The following is a 20,573-nucleotide window of genomic DNA, read 5'->3' on the forward strand; positions in this document are numbered from 1 at the left end:
AGAATCAAACTGGTGCTGATGTGCTGTACATCTGGCTCATACACTAGAGCAACAAGGTACATAAACACATAATTATAGGAATCATGTTAGTTCTTCTACTTGAGTATTTGAGGTCTCTGGCTTTAAACTGGATCAGTGATCAATCGAATCCACCTGAGATGTTCTCTGAACCTTCCTAACAAATTGTACAAAGTGTTTAATGTGTGTGGTGAGTGTTGTGCAGTTGACACGGCACTGTCTTACCACAGGTGAATGATTGCAGGTCGCTTTGCAGCCAAAAGCAGAGATGGAGATGGCGATACAGAACTCCAGCAGAGAGAGGACCAGCATCACCCCATTCACCACCTGGGACAGGGAATGTCACACACAACACACAACAATGGTAGAGGTTACACTCATTTTACAGAGTGTTTCAGTTTCTGATAACATAAGGAAGCATGTATCACAAACTAACACTCATTTGTAGTGTTCTGGTCCAATACACAATGTTGTAAATAAGTCTGTAAATCTGTAAGTGGTCTATTGAAAACAAACAAACATACATCCTTGTGAGAACTGTTTTTATTAAATTATCTTTTTCCCACAGTAATGGAATTGTTGAAAAATCTGTAACTGAACTGACACTGCTATATGAATGCTACATTGTTTTTTCTTGCTATACTGTTAATTTATAACCAGAAGCTTTGATGTAAACATATAAATGGTAAGTTTATCATATCTGCAAAAATGCTACAGCAAACCATTATAATATATGTAGTGTTGCACATGTATTCCTTGTGTATTCTACAAAAAGAAAGGTAGACATTATGAAATTACAATTATGTTGTTTAATATGTGTTGGCAATAATGTTCAGATTTGCATCAATTTTTAAAATCTTTTCTTTCTCAAAATAGTGGATTATTTTTTTATGAAATTCTAATCAATACACTAGAAAAGTATAGATAATTTAGATTTAAATGCAAAACGTATATATAACCTTTTTGTAATTGAACATTTAGCATTTACATTTATATTGAGCATCAACATTTAGAATTAAAATAAACATTTATTTTCAATACCCAGATTTAGGATTTAGTTAAATGTGCAGTGAAACAGCAAATATTTTTTTAAATAAATGGGATTTCGCAAGTATTTCAGTATTATCGAAATTTACTTGAAATATTTATAAATGTGGAGAACAACAGGCTTAGAAAGCATGTGATTTCCTTTGGCACCCCATAGAGAACAGCTCCTGTGTTTTACTGGAGGATACAGGCTCTCTCAGCCTCACGTGTGTACATTGTAATGAGTTACATCTCTGTTTGACACTCTGTTACGATCTGTCCTTGAACTCAGCTGTGTCCTACAGCGTCATATAGATATGGGATGTGTGGATGCTCTGAGCTAACAAATCTGTAATATTTGAATGCTATAAACAACAAAAATACAATAACAATTTAGAACATGTGAGTCTGAAAAAGGTTCTACAATTATGTTTTTTTTAATTTATTTACATATTGTTATTCTGAACAATAAAAGTAACATGTTGATGAAAATACCTGAATAGCCTCTGCTGGATGCAACAAGAATATACAGGGTAGCAACAGGAGACACTCATGTAGCTACTGCACAGCACAGGACTGGAGACCGTCTGCTCTACTAGCACAGCTACGAGCGAAAGGGGAACGAGCTCTACTGAGGCTGATATCACAAGATCTATAGACAAGGCAGGGCGGCAGAGATCAACTCGCAAGCCCTCCGCTAATAACAGGAGCAAAATCTCACTCAACTTAAGTCAATAAGGAGTGGACAGGCTCTACTGTATTAGTTTGCTTTTTATTTATTTGTTAAATACAAACTATATACACCACAGGGTGCAGGAGACAGCGCATGCACCCTTTGCTCAACACCAGAGCGGTGGTCACTTGCTCCTCTAGTCCAGCTAGGAGCGAGGCAACACCAAGCTCTATCAGGTCATAATGAATGAACTATACACACAACAGGGCAGCGAGAGCCAGGCTGAGTGCCCCCTGCTGAGGCAGCGGCAGCTGTCCCTTTCTTCACTCGACAGCTGCAGCGAGGCCACAGACCTGCTGTCCAAAGAACTATGTACACAGAGGGGTACAGGCAACACACATGGACCTACGCAACATAATGCAAGCAACTTATTTGCAACAGTAAACTAACTATATACAAGGCAGCCTCGTAGGCAATGTACTTATATACAGGGCAGTCACAAATCCAGGAGCAGCTCACACGGGTGCTCGACTGGAGGGCATAGTCCGATAGGAAGGGAAGCGGTTCAGCACGGTTCCATCCAAAGCAATCACCAGGATGCACTGTCAGGGGCAGACAGGGAGTAAAAGGTCAGGAGCCCATGTCCATAGGCTAATGGGGCTCGGCTGAAGCCAACACCGGGTTCCTAATGGAGGGGGCCCCATAACATCCAGCCTGTAGAACCAAACAAAGGTGTGCGGCGAGGCCCAGCTCCCGGCCACACAAATGTCTGCCAAGGGGGCACCATGAAACAGGGCCCAGGCGAGAGGCGCTGCTTTGAAAGCGCCCGGCCCTGTGTCTGTGCACCGTAGGACAGAAACAGCTGGTCAGAGCGATGAGTGTCCTTAGTGCGTTCGGTGAAGCCGACTCTCCTGCTCCGAAGCAAAGGGAGGAGGATGCACTTTGTATTGCACGAATGTTGTAAGTCGCCCTGAATAAGGGTGTCTGCCAAGAAATAATAAAAAAATAATAATAATAATGAAAAGCCATCAACTCAATAGGCCTGTTGACATGGAATGGAGACAGCACTTTCGGGAGGAAAGCAGGGTTTGGCCGGAGCGTGACCCTGGACTGGGCGTGCAACTCGCTCACATGTTTGGCAGACGTGATCGCCAGCAAAAACACAGTCTTCAGCGACACTAGCTTGAGATCAGCTGATTGCAATGGTTCAAATGGGGCCTTGGAAAGTGCGTCCAGCACTACATACTAAATGACTAATAGGGCACCTTTAAATTAATTTTTAAAACCGCACCGAGGCACAGCCAGAGCTGCGGTGCGCAGATGGAACAGGATGGTGTTAGTTAACTAACTAACAAAGAATACAAACACACATGAAATGTAGCATAACGGAGGTGGGACAGCACTATTTGTGCAGCCAGCCGACTGCATGCGCAGTTTTGTGGTTTTATTCCATACACACACAGAGAGGATCCGTCTCACGTCTTTTAGGTTCCAAGTCAAAGAGGCAAAGAAGAAGTTCCTGTGTGCGCACCCCCTTTATATACAAACAGGGAGCAGGAAGGGACCTGTTTGATTGACTGACACAGGGGCCAATAGGCAGCTTTGATAGAAAGGTGCTTCGATCAGGTTCCAACAGAAGTGTGCTGTAACCCCTCCCCCTTGGGCAGTGCTTCCAAATAGAAAGATAAAGTCTTTGAAAAACGGAAACAAATTTCCCTTATGTTTCTAAAACTGTTTGGGAAGCAAATTATGTGCTCCATTTACCTCATTTAAATTGACATGATAGTATCTGTAGTATATAATGTCACAAATATGGATGATACAGAGTATTATTCCTATGAAAGCCACAATGCTGCTGACAATGTTCATGGCAAGGGCTACTTTTATCTGGAAAAAAAGCAGAACAAAATAAACAACACTTTAAATCAGGAAATTATTTCAAAGGAAGATATAATATCAATTGGTACACTGGGTGGGGGCAGTAGCGGACTGGAGCACCGGGAGAACTCCCAGTGGGTCAGTGGCCTGCAGGCACGATACAAAATATATATAAATACATTACCTGCATTAACAAAAAATGGGGGACTAGAAACCGGTGTGGGCCACTGTCAGCGATACTCTCCTTATCAATTTTTTCAGGGTGGATATAAATGTATTTGTATTATGTATTTGTACTTTTAAGTAATAGAGGCCAGTCAATAAGTATTAAAAAGTCTCGTGATTTTAATGTGACATGGAATTAGTTCAACCCGATTCAATATAGTCGCTAATCATGTATTTTGGGATATTTTCATTATTGTGTTGAACTGACACTCAATATTTTTAAACAGTAAAGGCACAAGAAACAGTTTGCATTCCTGTTGCATTTTATATCTATGGAAAGTAAACTAGTTTACTCACTATGAAATGTATTTTAAGTTCCTAAGTTGTTCTATTGATTTTGTCTCTGTATTTTTTTTTTTAAGTTGTTGTATATCCTAGGACAGGGGTTCACAATTCTGGTCCTGGAGGAGCCCCTATCCTGCTGGTTTTTGTTCCAACTGAGCTCTCAGTTACTTAATTCAACCTTAATTGAAGTAACAATCTGCTTAGATTTGACTTTTTCAATTGTGTAATATAAGCATACTCAACTTACAACCCCTACTGTTTAAAATAATGAAAAGGCTCTGATTTAGGAAATTATTAGTTAAATTAAGGGTTCAATTAAGTAATTGAGAGCTTGGTTGGAACAGAAACCAGCAGAGTAGGGGACCTCCAGGACCAGGGCTGGGAATCCCTGTCCTAGGAGAACACATGGTGTGCAACAGTAAATTATGAATTGCTTTGTTTAATGATGGTACTGTACAAATCATGGAATAGACACATTTCAACTTCTTCCTAAGATATATAAAATAATATTTTTTCAATCTGATTAAGAACATCACTGTCTCCATAGTATCAGGAAGATCAGTAAACTTACCAAGTCTGAACGGAGGCTGTGGTTTGCTGCGATGCAGAGGGAGCCAGAGATGATGTACTGATAGGAGAGAGATGCAAGATATTGAATTCATATCGTTTCCAAAATGTGATTTATAATGTACCAGGGGGAGCCAAGGACATTGCAATGCCCACCCCCCTTTTCTGTGCATAAGTATAGGGAACTATAATTTTCAGCTCATATATACATATACATTGTATTCAGTCTTAAGAAAAGTACAATACATTAATAAAACAAATGGCTAATGCAAAACAAGTACAACTAATAATAACTTATATTTTGCAGGGCTTGTACTCTTTTGATCAGACTGCCATTCTGTGATTAGGTTTCTTCTTTAATTTTTCAATGTCAAGTGTTGGGCCAGATCCAAAGTAAAGTCATTAACTGGAGGTTTCCTATCCAATACGGTTTCTATTTGTTTCTCTTTAGCCGCTGCCCTCCTCATCCCTTCTCGAGGCTCGATGCTAAGACCCCAGGAGACATCTGGAGTGGGCAGTCTTTTATACTGTCAGGCGGCTGACACACCTGCTTCCTCTTGACCACTCTGTCCTCACATCCCTCTTGTAATATAAGCATTTAGAACTATTTAAAAACTACTATAAAAAGACAGAAGAGGATGCTTACAAAGATAGCTCCCCAGACCGGGATGAATGCAGGTGATTTAAGCCATAACATTAGCTGGACCACACCAGTCAGCAAAATAATTATTGCAATCATGATCTGGACAGCCTGGAAAGAACAAAATCAATGAATAAATGGAAATATAAAGTCATGAATACAGTTTTGCCCAACACTACATTATACATCAGAATGGATTGATTGTCAAAGCACTATCCCACTTCAGTGTTACAGTAGTGAATACGTGAGCTCTCTCTTTGAAACACTTGAATACTCACATGCAATCAATTATTCAATTAATCAAAAATAAATTGAGGAAATACAGCTTGCGTGCATGAATGGAGAATGAACGGAGAATGACTGGGGAATGAGATGGATTAATCTGAATGACTGCACACAGGGGCCTATCAGCAGCTTTTCTAATATGTGATATAATAATATTAATGGTAACACTTTACAAGAAGGTACCGGAATTACTCATGAATTAATAGATGAATACTATAGGATTTAAACATCAATACATCATTAACATTAACAGAACTGAGTTCTGATGTTGAGCACTTGAACCCACATTTACCCTGTTATACATGGGATTAACATCAGAACTCAGGTGAAGTGCATGACATATTCATGTGTTTATTCTGTGGTATTCATATATTAATTCCGGAGTGATACCTTGAATAATTGATTGCATGTATTCAAGCATTTCAAAGAGAGAGCGCTCACGTGTTCACCAGTTCTAAATGACAAATGAACTTGAGCACAGGATTAAATGTGAAACACCTGTTTGATGAGAGAGCAAGAGAGAGAAATTGTATTTATAAGCACCTTTCAGAACACCCACACACACTGAACAAAAAGTCAGATCAAAACATAATAAGCAAACAAACAACATAAAATATAGGTAAGAGGGGCAGAAGAGGTCTGAGTGTGAGTCTTTGTGCGAGTGTGAATGTGTGTCAGTGTGTGAGTGTGAATGTGTCAGTGTATGAGTGTGTACATGTTAGTGAGATACAATGAAAGTGATTTTGTGTATGATTGAAAAGTGTGTGTATCTACTAGGGAGACAGATGAGCAGGTGACTAGAGGAAGGAAGAGTAAGAGTCAGGAGAAGGCAATGGAGAACAGATATGTATATATAATATTCCATATTGCCTTTGGGAATGATTTTCTTTCAGATAACCAGGGTTGTGTCCACTCCCTAATGATATGTAACATGTCAGCCCTACAGGATCTTGCCAAAGGAGTTGGGTAGTTCATAAAGAGATTCAGATGGAAGAGCTTCCAAAAGGCACAGCTAGCTCTGTGTTTAATGAGGTGATCATTCTGTAATCAGTGGCTGTCGAAAAGCCTGCACTTTAAACCTGTATACATTATTCTAGAGAGATTAGAAGAGGATCTAGAACCGAAATCTAAATTAAAGGGAGAAGAAGGGATAATGAAATGGATAGGTATGACAGGGAAACACAGAGGTGTCCTACCCCCAGCACTTTCGGCTCTCCTTTCAAGAACTTCCTCAGATGACCCTGGGCCTGGGAGAAGGTATCATTAACCATTGACTGGTAGGTGGAGAGAGTGCTGAACTGGGCTCCTTCTGGGGTCATACTGTCCGGATCTGTGAACTGCAAGACAGAGGGGTCAGCCATGGTCTACCTTCCTCAAGATGGGATTTCCTGCAGGACAAGATACACACAGACACACCCTCAATATCCTCAATATGGTGGCATAGCTTAGCATCCATCCATCCATTTTGAAAAACTACTCCATGCAGTACAAGGCTGCGGTGAGCCTGAGACTGACCCAGCGGACACGGTGCAAGACTAGGTACACCCCAGACAGGATTCAAGAATGGCTCAGCATCTTAGCCAGCAAATCAGTTGCTTTGACTTCTCATAATCTTGTCTCTCTTGCTGTGCATTGCTTTGCAACCCTCCTGCCGTGTGGGGCCCCAGTAGAAACTTTGCAGCAGCAGTTTTATCAGAAGTTACACAGACCAGTTGCATTCAGAATTTTGAATATTATTTTTACGTAGGTTGATTGCTGTTTTAATTGATGCTTTATTGTTAACAAAATTCTAATAAAATGTGTCACTTTAATGTTGGTTATTATTATTTTGTATCTGCAACCTCTGTATTTAAACCAGGTGCTCTTAAAATGAAATAATTAGAACCAAATATCTCTTTAGCCTATTAGCAAAAGTATTTCAGTAAAGTATTTTGAAAACTCAAGTTTGTTTATTTGAAACTTTAGATTAATTGAGTGTAGGAGCAACTGCAAAAATATAACAAAATTAAGTAGGAACAAAATAAAATAATTTAGTTGAACACATATTTATGATTAAGGACTATTTTTTCTTTGCCCAGGCTTCAAATGTAAACGCACTTTTAAACGCACTCGTCTTCACTACCTTTAATATGATTTTGAAACTATTAACAAGCCAGGCTAGTCAAACTTAAACAGATGAACAGGTACAAAATAAACTTTAATCAGTCTGCCATATTAAAATTGTATATTAAATACCTAAGTTATTGGATTCAACTTCTCCATTTTTTGTTTGACTTATTCCTGTTTTGATTATATATTCCAAAAGTAGTCTGATTAAGTGACTGATTTGGACTATTGTATCAAATTACATAACAGATTATTTTATAAGGCAATTAGTATTCTGTACTATATTGAGAGGGACGCTTGTTCACATACAGAAAAAATATATAGTTAATATACTTAAAATTATATATATATATATATATATATATATATATATATATATATATATATATATATATAAAGTACAATTTACCCAGAATGTATTCAGAATTAATGTCAAAATATGTTAAATATATTTTCTAATTTTAAATATATTTTCAATATATTTGTAATATACACATTATTGCCATTTTAGTATGTTGTTATATATTTTTGACAACATCTAAATAAGTCCAAAATAAGTCTTATCTATGTGACTATATTCTTAAGAACCATTACTCTTCCTCTCTACAAACAGAAATCTATACATGCATACAGATGTATACGTGTCTGTGAAAATTTTTTTGGTACCCATTGTTTACTGGTATACAAGTGTATTGAGACAGTGCTGACAGAGCACTTTCTAAGATGTTGGAATACGTATAACTTTGTGTTGCATTTGTCATGGGTGAGGGTGGAACTACAAATAAAACCGGTCGACCACGCCACCCAAGATGACCCGAGGCAGGGGGAACCTGCACAGGCGGACACGTAACTTTGCAAACTCAGCACAGGAGAACAGCAGATACAATATACACTTTATTTATACAATAAAGAGTATAACTCAGCCAGGGATAAAACCTAAAATGGGCACGGTACAGATAAACTACTGAAAGTACAATTAAAACAACAAATTAAAATGCCTTTAATCAGTACAGTGCACAGACATTTTTGGGGGCAGGGGCTCAAGCCAAAAAAAAGGCACCCTGTCCGAGGTGGGGAGGCTGACGAAGTGTGGTCCAGGGGGCAGGTGCTCGGGATAAAGGGCACTTTGGGAGTCTTAGGGAAAAAGGGCAGGGGTTCTGCACAGGTTGAGCCTTACCTGTGCACGTGCCTGCCTTTAATAATATGGGCTAAAAATGATCTTAAGACTAATAAAATAAAGACTAACAACCTGTGCCTATTCTAAAGGAGCTCCTTACTAAATATAGCTAACAAATAAAAACTGGAGGATGAAAAAAACAAAAAAAACAAAGCACTTAGTTCAATTTCTCAGGAACCCCATTTCACAAAAAACACGTTCTAGGACGCCTATAGTTCAAAGTGGAAAGATGCATCCTGTTATGTCTCTGCAAGATCGCTGTCCTCTCATCGCCACACACCTTACTCTCATCTCTATTACCTTCAAGAGCAAAGCGACACTCGGGGCTCGATTGGGAACGGGATCCAGTTTGGAGAAAGCAGCACTATGGGGCAAAAGAGAATTCATATAGCGGGCTATAGTTCCAACAAATAACCGTGGATATTACTCCTTTGTTTGAATTTTACAGAATTAGTCGTATAGCGGTACACAGGGAGGGTTGCAACACAGACGTCAGTAATAATGAAGCTTTCCATCACTTGTCTGTCTTTGCCATTATGAGGCAATGCCGAACCATGCACATATCTTTCATACGGTGTGCGCATGCCTCGTGTCTTTATAATATACCGATAGTGAATACAGCAAATGTATTGATAATATAGTACGAATAATCTCAAAACATACTCTGATAATTAGATGCAGTATATTATATATAGATGCAGTTAACAACATATACATTTTAAATATAACATTTATATTATCCTAATATATTAAGCTTATTGATTACTGCCTCAACTTTGTGCTTATCTAAAGGCTTAAATACATGTATACATATGTAAGTATATTTGGGACCAAAATATATTAAGCATTATATTTTACACTTGACAAAGAGAGTTTTTCATGTATTGCAATATATTTCCAAATGCCAAGTTGCAATTATGTAATTTACCTGGTGATTAAATGTACACTGTGATGAAAAGTGCATGATAAAAAATCCTGTTCCAACACCCCAAAATTAAAAATGTACCCATCCAAATGTCTTTCAAATAAAATAAACCTCTTATTAATTACAAAGAATTTTACATTAAAATTAAAGGCTAACCATTACTGTTTGACCTCAGTGAATGAATCTAAACTAAAATTGTACTGTTTCTAAACAAAAACACTTATTATCCCATCTAAATAAATCACATTATGTAAAATTAAGACATTAAAAGTAATTTGTAATGTTAGTAAAATTAGAGCGAAATTCATAAAATTCAGCGAATTTGAGAGAGTGAGAGAGTAAAAAAAATAGAAAACAAAAGTTCACTAACTGCACAGGCTGAGAGCACACAGCTTTGTTGGATGATGGGAGTGTGAGTCTAGCAACTGTTACGATAATCAGATTTAGTGTAAAATAGTTATTTTGTACCTTCACAGTCTCCGTAGTTGGAGAAAATAATAAGAATGGGAAGAGACAAAGTAAGAGCAGTTCAAAGATGGAGAAGTAATGCGGAACAGCTTGTTCTTGACTGCTCCGTTTTTTCTTTTATTATTTTCATACTGTAATCACATCAATTTATAATATCTTGGGCCATCCTGGGCCGATACTTAGACCACAGAGTGACTTTGCTACACCAATGTCAAAAGCCACCGCTGACTCTGCAAGGACAGGTGACAGAAAACGTAAATTAACAAAAAACGTCCTATGTTCATTAGTGATGACACTGCGAAACAACGTATAACGAGTCGACAAATTACATGAATTGTACATTACCTATATAATTAAGCCTGCTCTATTCAGTAAAACAAGAAAGTGATGTCTATACCAAAAGCATTGATAACATAGAAAAGAGAAAAAATAAAAGGCAATTTACAATGAGGGCTCAGCCATCTAAAGGGGAGATGTTACCCCAATAGGCCAAGTTACAAGAAACTATCGGGATAAACTTGCCAGATTCAGATCAAAGCTGTTAGTTGACTTACACAGTTGGGGAAACGTGGTCAGCATCAGGCTGAATACAAATTGTGAAAGCTATGCTGTCCAAGTTTGTCTCAATTCTTTCCTGTAACTTAGGCTATTTGTTTGATATCTCTTCTTGAGTTAGAGATATTAATATAACACATCTGAATTATTTGAACAAGATAAATAATATTAAAAGAACATGAAGTGCAGCATTCTGACTTACCCGGAATGGCCAACTGTGACTGGGCACTGGGCACAATGATCCTTGTGTCTGCAGGATGACTGTAGCCCTGCTCTCTCTCAGTTCGGTCTACTGAAATGCTTTGGGGACAAAATCTCAGAATCATAAAATTAATCACTGAAAAAAACACAACACCTGACATTTTCCATAACAGGATACTGTGAAACCCACAAAACTATCTTTGAGGTATCTGAGCCTTATGGTAGAGCAGTGAGACACTATCAGACAGGAAGGGGTCTTAATCGGAATTAATACCAGACATTTAGACAACCAACCATTCGACCTCATAGTGTTGTGAGATAGACAGATAGAAAGAGTTTAACAGCAGTGCAAACAGCAGCAAGCAGTAAACAACAAACTTTAAAAATTGGAGAGAGAGACAAGAAATGAGGATAGACAAAGAGAGGCTGGTGAAAGTGTTAGTTAAACGAAACAACACAACGTATATGTATATTTCTTGATGTATCAATAAATTTTCTCCCCATTGATGAGCCCTACACATTATTGAGACAGGTCCACATTGGCCAGCCAAACACTGGGTATGCCATACTTGCCAAACCTTTCATATAACATAACTCAAATAGTCTCCGACAGGATTTCCTGGTTCTGGGAGAAGGTGGAGGAGGTGTATGCAGATGTCGCAATGCTTATATATTCAGCACGTAGTTTTGTTACCTGCATGTAATACCTTGCTCTTGTCCACATCTGCCAGGTCTCAGCCCACTATGAATACAGAGATTGTCTCTGCTGAGCCACCTATTTTAGTATCATCTGCAAATTTGACAAGTTTGCTAACTATAACAGAGTCCAGATCATTAATATAGATTAGAAAAAGCAAAGGCCCTAGTACTGATCCCTGTGGAACTCCACTAACAACCTCACTCCAGTTAGAAGCGACTCCTCTAATCGACACCCTCTGTTTCCTAGACATATACCAGTTCATAATCCATCTACTTACATTACCCTGAATGCCTACAGCTTCCTATTTGAGGATCAGTCTTTGGTGTGGAACCTTATCAAAAGCTTTTTGGAAATCTAAGTATATCATATCATATGCTTTCACATGACCTACAGCTGCAGTTGCATGTTCAAAAAATTCTAATAAATTAGTAAGACATGATCTGCCTCGTCTAAACCCATGCTGACTATCTCCAAGAATATGGTTTTCATTAAGATGCTCCTCTATTTTCTGTCTAATCATTTTTTCCAGGTGAGACTGATTGGTCTGTAATTTCCTGGCTCAGTTTTGTCCCCTTTCTTGTGGATTGGTTTGACATTTGCTGTCTTCCAGTCAGTTGGCACATCCCCTGTTCTAAGTGTCATTTGGAATATTTGAGTTAGCGGCCTATGAATAATTTCCCTCATTTCTTTAAGTACTGTTGGAAATATCCCATCTGGCCCAGGTGATTTGTTTGTTTTTAATTCTGCTAGTCCCTTTAGTACCTCCTCCTCATTTATCCTGATCTCTTACGATTTGACTGGACTGGTTGTTAACCTGTGGCATGTTATCTGTCTTTTCTTTTGTTAAAACCTCTGTGAAATACTCATTTAGAACATTTGCCACATCTTGTTCGTTTTCTAAGATACTTAAAGTTTTGCCCTTTATCTGTTTCACTTCCTCCTTTATTGACCTCTTGCTGTTGTAGTATTGAAAAAAGCTCTTTGCATTAGTTTTAGCTCCAAGAGCTATGTTTCTTTCTATGTCCCTCTTTGCTTTCCTGATCACTTTCTTAACATCTCTTTGTAGTTCAACATATTCTTTGTATTTTGTTTCATTTCCATCCCTTTTGTATGCGCTATACAACATTTTCTTGCTCTTTATATTTTCTTGCATACTTCTATTAAACCATTTTGGCCACTGTTTTTTGATCCTCGCTTTGCTAAGTTTTGGTACAAATTTCTCTTGAGCCTCAAGTAGTATATTCTTAATTCTTTGATCCAGTCTGCCTCTTCTAAGTGCCGCCTCATACCTTCAAGGTTTGCTATTCTAAAATTATAGACCATTGTTTTAGACTTGGTCCTTGTTTTTTGAAAGAATGCCTCAAAGCTAACCATATTGTGATCACAGTTTGCCATTGGTTCTCTAACTAGTGTCCCTCTGACTGTATCTTGGTCATTTGAAAAGATCAAGTCAATACATGCGCTCTCCCTGGTTGGTTCCCTGACAAATTGAGTTAGAAAGCAGTCATTTACCATCTCAACCATTTCTATTTCTGCTTCTGTAGTCCCAACCGGCCTTTCCCAATCTATGCTTGGAAAATTGAAATCCCCCATTATAACAGCCACATCCTTGCTACATGCAGTCCTGATTACACTGTACAATGCAACATCTTTCTGAATATCTGAGTTGGGTGGCCTGTAACACACTCCTACATCTAATCCTCCAGATCTCTTGTTCAAAAGTTTCACCCACAAAGATTCTGTTTCGTTACTGGGATCTAATTTGAGTTCTTCTGCCTCAATGTAATTTTTCACATATAATGCTACCCCACCCCCTCTTCGATTATGCCTGTCTCTCCTAAACTGTGTGTATCCTTCCAACTTGTATTCATCTCCATCCTTTTCTGTAAGCCGTGGTTCTGTCACTCCTACAACATCATAGTCACATGCCAGCACTGTGGCTTCTAGGTCTAACATCTTGTTCCTTATACTCCTGGCAATGAGGTACAAACATTTCAGGACTTTCCTACTAGTAGTTTCCCTTGGTTTTCTTTCAGTGGAACATCTCCCATTGTCAGAGCTCCCTGCCAGGGGCGGTTCTGAGGGGGGCCAAGGGGGACCAGTGCCCCCGTGACAGCAAGCTTGGCCTCCCCTGTGGCCCCTCTAACCAGCACTGTGGACAAAACACCATCAGATAACACCCCCCCAAATTGATGGCCCCCCCATATATGGCTATACGGTGTATTCACGGGGACATTCACTGGTACCCCATGGCCCAGGTGACTATGATGATTGGTGGGGAAACTTATAAGATGAACGTGGGGCTCGCCACTCATTTGCCATTCCCAGTGGTCCTAGGGTGGGAATGGTCTGAATTTCTGTCTAATATGAAAGATCCTATGCTCTCGTTGTCTGATTTGGCTGGAGCACAGTTGGGACATGCATCTGGGGGCCGATCACCCTTAGTGGCTTCAGGCAATAAGCGGGGCGGGGACAGCCTTCCCTCCGACTCCAGTGGCGCAGCAGCCAACAGTACTCTGTCGGACCCGGGGGAGGGAACGAGCTCTGGGACTTGCCAGCTCTCTCCGTCCTCCACCAGGAGGGCCGACACCTCTGGCGCAGCCCCGGATCCCGTCTTCTCCTGGGTTTCCAATTTCGCTCTGGACCAGTCCCGGGATGATGCCCTGGGTCGGTTATATGACCAGATCACAGTTGTGGATGGTCGTATAGTGAATGCACAGAGGCCGCGCTCATATCCCCAGTTCCATATTGAAAAAGACTTACTGTATAGGGTTATCAAAAATCGTGGGGGGGACCCGGTCACGAAACAATTGCTGGTACCACGTTTACACAGGCGCTTTGTGTTTCTCTCTGCACACAAAGTACCTATGGCAGGTCACCTGGGTCGTGACAAGACCTTAAGCCAGATAACGGACCGATTCTTCTGCCCAGGCATCAAAAGGGAGGTAGAAAGGTGGTGTGCTGCCTGTCCGGAGTGCCAAAAGACCAATGCCAGTGTGGTACCACGGGCTCCGCTGGTGCTGTTGCCTCTCATGGAAATACCATTTGAGCGCATTGGGATGGACTTGATCGGTCCGTTACAGAAAAGCTCCACCGGGTATCGATTTGTGCTGGTCATAGTGGATTATGCCACTCAGTACCCGGAGGCGATTCCTCTACGGACAATGTCAGCGACTATGATCGCCGAGGACCTGTTTAAGGTCTTCACTAGGGTGGGAATACCAAAGGAAATCCAGACAGATCAGGGTACTCCCTTCATGTCACGCGTGTAGGCTGCTGGGGATAAAGTCCATCAGGACCTCAGTCTATCATCCCCAGACAGACGGCTTAGTGGAGCGCTTTAATAAAACACTTAAAAACATGATCTGTAAGTTTTGAGCACAGACGCTCGGGACTGGGACAAATTATTGCCGCCCCTGCTGTTCGCTGTACGCGAGGTGCCCCAGGCGTCCACCGGCTTCTCTCCCTTCGAACTGCTATACGAGAGGCAGCCGAGGGGCATCCTCGATTTAAATAAAGGAGGAATGGGAGGCTACTGCCCCCTCCCGGACCTCTATGGTACAACACGTCCTGGACCTGAGAGATCGGCTATCAGCACTGGGGAAAATCTCTTACAGGCCCAGAAGCGACAACAGGGGAGCCCAGTTACGATCGTTCACACCGGGGGACAAGGTACTGGTGTTACTCCCAACCTCAACATCTAAACTGCTGGCTAAGTGGCAAGGACCCTTTGTGGTCACACGTCGCTTAGGGGATGTTAATTATGAGGTGTGTCGTCCGGATCGTCGGTGAGAAAAGCAGATCTATCATCTTAACATGCTGAAGAAGTGGCAAGAGGAGGAAGCATTATGTGTACCTAGTTTTTCCCAAAACAAAGAGTCTGAACCTGCTGTTTCTGAGGTTTGCATTGAACCTAATTTAACAAACACCCAGAAACAGCAGGTTCACTCTTTATTATGAGGCTTCCAGCATGTCTTTTCTCACCGACCCGGGCTCACACCTCTCATTGAACACCATATCCACATGGCACCGGACACCTGCATGTGTGTCAAACCCTATCGCCACCCCCTATTACAAGAAGCAGGCTGTCAATGCAGAAGTGCAGAAAATGTTGGAGCTCAGAGTCATTGAGAAGTCACAGTCGGCATGGTGTAGCCCTATAGTCTTGGTGCCAAAGCCTGATGGCAGCACTAGATTCTGCGTTGATTATAGGGCACTCAACGCGGTGTCTAGGTTTGATGTCTATCCGATGCCCCGTGTGGACGAGTTGCTGGACCGGCTGGGCGCTCCTCATTTTTTTTACGACACTGGACTTAACCAAGGGATACTGGCAAATCCCCCTCAGTCCAGTCTCCCGAGAGAAAACCGCTTTCTCCACTCCTCGGGGTTTGTACCAGTTCCGCACTATGCCTTTTGAGCTGCATGGAGCCCCAGCCACTTTCCAAAGTCTGATGGACTGTGTGCTCTGACCCCACCAACAATATGCCTCTGCTTACTTGGACGATGTGGTGATTTTCATAAGGACTGGAATAGCCACATCGTCCACATCGCAGCTGTGCTCCGGTCCCTTCAGCGGGCGGGGCTCATGGCAAATCCGGGCAAGTGCGGGAGACCAAGTATCTGGGGTACATCTTAGGAAGGGGGCAGGTACGTCCAGTCATTGACAAGGTGACCGCAATCGCCTCCTGTCTGCCTCCTAAATCCAAACAGGAAGTTCGGCAGTTTTTGGGTTTGCTGGGTATTATCGTCGGTTTCTGCTGGACTTTGCCACCCTGGCTTATGCCCTGACCGAACTGACATGAACAGGTGCTCCAGATACGGTCCTGTGGACGGAGCATGCGATTAAGGACCGCCTCTGGCAACACACTGTGTTAAAATGTCCTGACTTTTCTCCCCCTGAATCTCCCCCTGCTGGAGCCCGAGTCCAAGATCTTTTAACTATTTTATGAATGATTGCTTTTTAAAATGACTTTTAAAAATGAATTTTAACTGTTTTTAAAGATTTAGTTGTTTTTAAAACACTAGTTGTTTGGGTTTTTTTTGGTTCAGATTTGTTCTATTTTATTTTTGTCAAATACATTTACCGTTTTGGATTTAATTTTAAATGCATTGGACCGTTTTGGTTTGTTTTTTATTTTTACCTTTTTAATTGTTTTTTTATTTTGTCCAGTGCATTTTCAGTTATTTACAATGTATTTGACTTTTTTTTGTTGGTAGCAGTGCTTTAATCACGTTTATTTTGTTGTTTTGTGCACTTGTTTATTTGAAGTTCATTTATTTTGTTTACGTTAAATTACAAAGATTTTAAAAATTTTAAGTGATTTTAAGAATTGATTTTTAAAAATTTGAATCATGAGTATTAAAATTTGTTTGAATGTTTTTTATTGTAATGTAAAATACTTTTACCAATAAAATAGTATTTTCTCCCCCTGAATGATCGACTCCTCGGGGCAAGAGGTGGAGGGCAGAGAGGCTGTTGAGATAGTGGTGCGGGACTTCTACAGGGAGTTGTACAATCAGAAGGTGGTGGATCAAAATCTGATCCATCACTTTCTGTCCCTGTTGAAGTCCCGCAACGAGGGGGACGAGGAGGCGGAGGAGGATCCAGAGATCACCACCACTGAACTCTCCCAGGTGATAAAGAGTCTTAACTCTGGAAGGACACCGGGTCCCGATGGGATCCCTGCTGAATTCTATAAGATCTTTTGGGAGGTGCTTAAGGAAGATCTGGCTCAGGTCTTGGGGTCGATGTACAGAGAGGGTAGACTGGCCCCTTCTATGAAGAGGAGTATCCTCTCTCTTCTTCATAAGAAGGGAGATCCAAAGGATCTGAGGAACTGGCGGCCAGTCAGCCTCCTGTGCACCGACTACAAGATACTGGCCAAAGCACTGACGCTCCGTCTGCAGCGGCCACTCCCTCAAGTCGTGGGTCCCGACCAGGTCTGCGGTGCCCGGGGGAGATCAGCGGCCGACAACTCCATGCTGCTCAGGGATGTCGTGGCCTACTCGAACGAGAGAGGGCTTCCCCTGGTCCTAATCAGCCTGGACCAGGAGAAAGCCTTCAACAGAGTGGGCCACGAATACCTGCAGCTCGTTATGGAGAGGATGGGTCTCGCTCTTGGCCTGAGGAAGTGGGTTAAGATCATCTACAGCGGCCTAAGCAGCAGGGTCCTTGTGAACCGCCACCTGACCGAACCATTTCCGGTCAGGTCGGGGGTCCGACAGGGTTGTCCCCTGTTGGCCCTGCTGTACGTCCTCTGTCTGGAGCCGTTCATGCACATGATCCGCCGGGACGTCCGGGTGACAGGTTTCCATATCCCGGGTTCCGGCGGAGAGCAACTGAAAGCCCTGGCCTATATGGATGACGTGGCCGTGGTCTGCACGGATGCGCCGTCCGTGGCCAGGGTTGAGGAACTGCTGGATGGCTTCTGTAGGACGACGGGGGCCGCTGTCAATAGGGCCAAGAGCGAGGTCTACCTCTCCAGAGCATGGCCTGTCGGCCAGGGCCCGCCGGCCATGTTCCCTGTGAAGCCGTCCATCAAGGTTCTGGGGATCACGATCGACGGGACCAACACGGGCACCCGGAGCTGGGAGGAGGCCTTATCTAAGGTCCAAAGAAAGATCCACGGCTGGAGCACAAGGACCTTGACGATGGCCGTTAAGGTGCTGGTTGTAAAGGCCATCCTCTTCCCGATACTCCTCTACGTAGGAATGATCTTCCCCCCAGACAAGGTCGTTGCAAAACTAGTGACTAGAATTATATTCCGGTTTGTCTGGGGGAGCAAAATGGAGAGGCTGAAGAGAGTGCAAATGGTGAAGGATACCCTGGATGGAGGCAGGGGGGTCCCGGACGTTGTGCGGCTGATAAAGGCGCAGGGGCTGGCCTACGTGGTCAAGAACATCCAGGCTGCTGGCAAGAAAGTGAGTTTTATGAACCGCTTTTATTTTGCCAGCAGCCTGAGACCATTCGGCCTCTGCGCCATGGATAACACCAGGCCACACTCGTGGGATCCCCCGCCGTTCGAAGTAGGCCTCCATAAAGTCGTGCTGGCCTCCTGGGATTATAAGACCATCTGTAGCCAGATTAGATATACCCAGGAGACCAGCCGGATAGAAGATTTCCCTCCCGAAACCTGCCGGTTTATCTGGGCTAACGCTACGCACGTTTGCCTCACAAACACGCAGAAAGATGTCTCCTGGATGTCTCCCCACCCGAGTGTTCATGCACAGAAGGGGCCTAGCCCCTTTTGACATCTGCCCCTACAAAGCTTGCCTGGGGAAGGAGACGGAGGCTCATATCTTTAGGGATTGCCCCTCCGCCTGCAGGGTCTGGCTCCTGTTTTCTCCGTTCCTCCACATGTTTGCCGTTCCTGTGCGGGCGACCGCCCAGCACATCCTATATGGTCCAGCCAGGGGATTAACATCTTCCACCCTGAGGTGCTGGTGGCGTGTCGTCTGCGCAGTGAAACAGGCCCTGTGGGAGGGACGGAATATCTGTCTATTCAATAAGCAGGAGCTGGACCCGATTGTCATCGCGTGGAGGGGCATGGTACTTGTGAGGGACTACATCAATCTGGAGGTCCATCAGAGGGGCAAGGAGGAAGCCTTTAGGAACTGGCAGATACAAGATCTGGGGGAGCTCAGGATCCCATGATGGGACCCACCTCCGGGGACGGATATCTCCCCCTGCTGGAGCCCGAGTTCAAGATCTTTTAACCTTTTAATGAATGATTGTTTTTAAAAAATGATTTTGAAAAAACAAATTTTAATTGTTTTTAAAGAATGATTTGATTTTAGAATGCACTTGTTTTGCTTGGGTGTTTTTTGGTTGTTATTTTGTCAATACATTGGCCATCTGGATTTAATTTTAAATGCATCAGATTGTTTTGGTTTTGTTTTTTATTTTATCATTTTATTTGTTTTATGATTTATCTGATGCATTTTCAGTTACTTTCAATGTATTTGACCTTTTTTGTTGGTTTGCAGTTTGCTTTATATCACAAGTTTATTGTTTAATTGATTTAAGCACATGTTTATTTGAGTTTATGTATTTTGTTAATCATATTAAGATTTTAAAAATGTTAAGTGATTTTAGAAATTGATTTAAAAAAATTTTAATCATAAGTATTACAATTTTGAATGTGTTTTTATTTATTGAAATGTAAGATACTAAAACAATAAAAACAGTATTTTCTCTCCCTTTTATTTTACAGACCGACGCCTCGGAAGTTGGAGGTCAGGAACACCCAATCATCTATTTAAGTAAAAAGCTATAGCCCCAGGAGCGTAAATATAGCACAAAAAGGAGTGTCTCGCCATCAAATGGGCTGTGGAGATGCTCCGCTACTACCTGGAAACGGACCACGCCCCCCTGCAGTGGCTGCACCACATGAAAGACTCGAATCATCACATCACACGGCGGTATTTCGCCTGCAGGACTTCCACTTCCGAGTCCGTCACCGCCCTGGCCCTCAGCACCTCAACACTGTCCCTTGTCCCATCCTCTTCTTCCTCCCTTTTCTCTAGGCCCGCCTATCAGGCGGTTCTTTTCTAGAAGGGGGGGTGACAGGACACTCTCCGTCACCGCACGGCTGCTGCTGACACGCTGATAAGGTGCTCATTGGCTGCAGCCGTGTTGTCGGCTGGAGGCAATGAGAACCGAAGCGATTGTGACGTCAGTAGCAGCTGGGCTTCGTCTATTTATTCCCTCTCTCCTCTCCCTAGTAGGAAGTTGTCCGGAGAACCGAGGACAGAGGCTCAACCAATACTGCCACCCTGAGCACGCAATTATCTGTATTCTTTGTCTATTTAGTTTTGCAACTGTCTTTGTTTTGTGTTTTGTTG

Source organism: Amia ocellicauda, chromosome 1 (assembly GCF_036373705.1).
Source record: "Amia ocellicauda isolate fAmiCal2 chromosome 1, fAmiCal2.hap1, whole genome shotgun sequence".
NCBI lineage: Eukaryota > Metazoa > Chordata > Actinopteri > Amiiformes > Amiidae > Amia > Amia ocellicauda.